This window comes from Gossypium arboreum, chromosome 9, assembly GCF_025698485.1.
Source record: "Gossypium arboreum isolate Shixiya-1 chromosome 9, ASM2569848v2, whole genome shotgun sequence".
Lineage (NCBI taxonomy): Eukaryota > Viridiplantae > Streptophyta > Magnoliopsida > Malvales > Malvaceae > Gossypium > Gossypium arboreum.
In genome coordinates this window covers 59,211,506-59,215,895 of record NC_069078.1, presented here as the reverse complement: position 1 = coordinate 59,215,895, position 4,390 = coordinate 59,211,506, and the positions used below count along the sequence as shown (strand labels likewise).

General features: G+C 36.5%; 1 non-coding gene across 1 annotated transcript; it reads right to left on the bottom strand.

Moving 5' to 3' along the window:
• Window positions 1-369: 369 nt before the first annotated feature.
• LOC128281168 (small nucleolar RNA R71) lies at window positions 370-476 on the bottom strand. Its single transcript, XR_008271380.1, has one exon. It is a non-coding gene; the product is annotated as a small nucleolar RNA R71 (small nucleolar RNA).
• Window positions 477-4,390: the final 3,914 nt, after the last annotated feature.

Below are 4,390 nucleotides of genomic sequence, written 5' to 3'. Positions count from 1 at the left end.
CTCGTACTATGTACGACTATGCCAAGCCTAATTTAACGGAGGCTGAATCGAGTATTGTTAGACCTACAATTGCTGCAAATAGTTTTGAACTGAAACTTAACACTATACAAATGATTCAACAATTTGTTCAGTTTGATGGTTTACAGGATGAAGACCCAAATACTCATTTGGCCAACTTCTTAGAGTTCTACAATACTTTCAAAATAAATGGCGTTTCTGATGATGCCATTCGCCTTCGGTTATATCCCTTTTCATTACGGAATAAGGTTAAACAATGCTTGAACTCATTATCACGAGGATCAATCACTACTTGGGAACAAATGACCAAAATGTTTTTTGCTTAAATACTTTCCACCGACCAAAATGGAAAAGTTGAGGAATGATGTCTCTTCTTTTGTGTAGATGGACTTAGAAACACTTTATGATGCATGAGAGAGATACAAGGATCTATTGAGAAGGTGCCCTCACCATAGGTTACCTATTTGGCTACAGGTTCAAACTTTCCACAACGGTTTGAATCTCTCAACTAGACAAATGATCGACGCAGCTGCTGGTGAAATTATCAATAATAAGACACCTGAAGAGGCTTATAAGTTCATAGAAGAGATGTCACTGAATAATTATCAGTGGCAAGTCATGAGGACAAAGCTGACAAAAGCAGCTAATATTTTTAACGTCGATTTGGTTGCTATGCTTTCAAATTAGGTAGAACTTTTGAATAGAAAAATTGATGGTTTACTTGGTTCTACGCAGGTGCATCCAGTAATGTAGTGCGACGCAAGTGGAGGCGGAACGAGCAATTCAGAGTATCCACCTTATAGCCCTAACATGGAGAACAAGCAAATGAATTATATGGGTAATAATCTTCGACCTCAAAATAATCCTTATAGTAACACTTACAATACAGGTTGGAGGAACCACCCAAATTTCTCATGGGGAGGCCAAGGGAATCAAAGACCACCACCCCCTCCAGGCTTCCAACAACAACCTTATCAGCAAGAGAAAAAGTCAAACCTTGAGGAGATGATGACAAAGTTTATTTTAGTAGCAGAAACTCGTTTTCAAAACACTAAAACTGCACTTAAAAACCAGCAAGCATAAATTTAAGGACTCAAAAATCAAATAGGACAGCTGACAAAGATGATTTCGGAGAGACCACAAAGAAGTCTACCTAGTAACACCGAACCCAACCCAAAAGAGCATGTAAAAGCAGTTACACTAAGGAGTGGGAAAGTGTTAGCTAAATCTGAAAAGAAGCTGCCACAGGAAGCGGACAGAAAAGAGGATGAGGAAGTGAAACCCGAAAATAATGAAAAATCGGTGCTGAGAGAATATAAACCACCAATCCCATATCCAGCAAAGTTGAAGAAAGACTGCTTGGATGTACAATTCGGTAAATTTTTTGAACTGTTTAAACAATTACATATTAACTTACCTTTTGTTGAAGTTATCTTGCAGATGCCTACATACGTAAAATTTTTGAAGGAGCTTCTAATAAATAAAAGGAAGTTTGAAGAATTGTCTACAGTGGAACTCAACGAGGAGTGCTCGGTCATACTCCAAAATAAACTGCCAACCAAACTGAAAGGTCCAGGAAGTTTTACTAGTCCCTACTTAATTGGTAGTTTAAATGTTAAGAAGACACTAGCTGATTTAGGCTCTAGCATTAATTTGATGCTCTACAAAATGTTCAAGCAACTTGGCCTTGGGGAACCAAAACCTACTAGGATGAGTATTCAACTAGCTGATAGATCTGTTAAATATCCTAGGGGTATTATCGAGGATGTACTCGTAAAAGTAGATAAGTTCATATTCCCTGTTGATTTTGTTGTGCTTGACATGGATGAGGATGTTGAGGTGCCTTTAATTTTAGGTCACCCATTTTTAGCCACTGCTAGGGCTATTACTGATGTGGGTGATGGTAAACTTGTGCTTAGGGTAGGTGATGAAGAAATTTTTTTTAAAATTTATGATCCCATGAAATTTTCTAGGGAACAAGATGACTCCTGTTATTTTATTGACTCTATTGATCATGCTACTCAAGATTCTTTACAGGAAATCGTACATAAGGACATGTTGGAAATGTGTCTTGCCTAAGAAGAGGAGGTAAATGATGAGGATTCTGCGATAGGTAAGGTAAAAGCTGAACTAAATTCTAATGAGCCTTTATTGAAACAGAAGAGCTATGAGGGTATTGAGGTAAACAATGAATTAAAATTAAAACCCTCTGTCGAAGAACATCCTATATTGGAATTAAAACAACTACCAAATCACTTAGAATATGCGTTTCTTGGAAATAATTCCATATTACCAGTGATTATTGCTTCAGATTTACAGCCAACCGAAAAGGACGAGTTACTTCAAGTGTTGAAAGAGTACAAAGGAGCCATAGCTTGGAAGATTTCTGACATAAGAGGGATCAACCCTTCTTTTTGCACACATAAATTTTTAATGGAAGATGAATATAAACCTTGTGTGCAAGCTCAAAGGTGACTGAATCCTAACATGAAAGAAATTGTAAAAGCTGAGGTAATTAAACTTTTAGATGCTGGAATTATTTATCATATTTTTGACAGTTCTTGGGTAAGCCCTGTGCAGGTTGTTCCTAAGAAAGGAGGCATGACTGTTGTGGCTAATGAGAAGAACAAACTGATCCCAACATGAACAGTCACGGGATGAAGAGTTTGCATTGACTATAGGAAATTGAATGATTCAACACGAAAAAATCACTTTTCTTTACCGTTCATCGATCAAATGTTGGAAAGATTATCAGGGCATATGTATTATTGCTTCCTAGATGGACCCTTTGGTTATTTCCAAATTCCGATAGCCCCTGAGGACCAAGAGAAAATGACACTTACATGTCCATACAGTACGTTTCCTTATCGATGAATGCCTTTTGGATTATGTAATACTCCTGCTACTTTTCAGCGATGCATGTTGGCCATTTTTTATGAACTCGTGGAAGACATTATGGAGGTATTTATGGATGACTTCTCAGTATTCAGTAACTCTTTCCATCTTTGCCTTAAAAATTTAAAACGAGTTCTAATGAGATGTGAAGAAATGAACCTTGTATTGAATTAGGAAAAATGTCACTTCATGGTTCGTGAAGGGATTGTGTTAGGCCACAAAATTTCTAGCAAGGGAATCGAGGTTGACAAAGCGAAAGTTGAAACTATTGAGAAATTACCTCCCCCTAGTTTAGTTAAGACTATTCGAAGCTTTTTAGGTCATGTTGGATTTTATAGAAGATTTATTAAAGATTTTTCTAAAATAGCTAAGCCTTTAACGAATTTACTAGAAAATGCCTTTCAATTTCAGTCAGAAATGTTTAGAAGCATTTAATACTCTTAAAGATAAATTAATTAATGCTCCAATTGTAGTTAGACCTGATTGGAATTTACCCTTTGAACTAATGTGTGATGCGAGTGATTTTGCAATAGGTGCGGTTCTTGGACAGCGGAAAGACAAGTATTTTCGACCAATCTATTATGCTAGCAAAACATTGATAGCCGCACAAGAAAATTATACGACGACTGAGAAAGAATTATTGGCTATAGTTTTTGCATTCGATAAATTTAGATCATATTTAATATTATCTAAAGTTTTTGTTTACACTGACTATTCAGCTATTCGATACCTCCTAACTAAAACAGATGCAAAACCTAGACTAATAAGATGGATTTTATTGTTGCAAGAATTCGATTTAGAAATTCAAGACAAGAAGGGAGCAGAAAATCTTACAACAGATCATCTATCTAGATTAGAAAACCCACATCTCAAGGAGCTTAATGAACATTAGATAAATGACTCGTTCCCTAAAGAAAAACTTCTAGCTATATTTGACTCCGAGGAACCTTAGTTCGCAGACATTGCGAATTATTTAGCTGCTAACGTTACACCAAAAGGGCTGACACATCAGCAAAAAAAACACTTCTTTACTGATGTGAAAAACTACTTTTGGGAAGATCCCTTTATTTTTAGTTTATGTGCAGATCAAGTCATTAGAAGATGCGTTACGAAGTCAAAAGCAATTAGAATATTGGAAAATTTCCACTCAGGACCGACTGAAGGACATTACAATGGGACTAGAACTGCACATAAAACACTCGAATTAGGTTTTTATTGGCCCATACTATTCAAAGACGCCAACAGGTATGTTACTTATTGTGATAAATGCCAACGAACAGGTAATATCTCTAAACGTGACGAAATGCCTTGCTTTCATGTGAAATATTTGATGTATGGGGTATTGATTTCATGGGTCCATTCCCTAGCTCATTTGGGAATAAATACATCTTATTAGCCGCTGATTATATGTCTAAATGGGTGGAAGCCCAAGCCTTACCTACTAATAATGCTAGAGTAGTGGTGAGGTTTCTTAAGA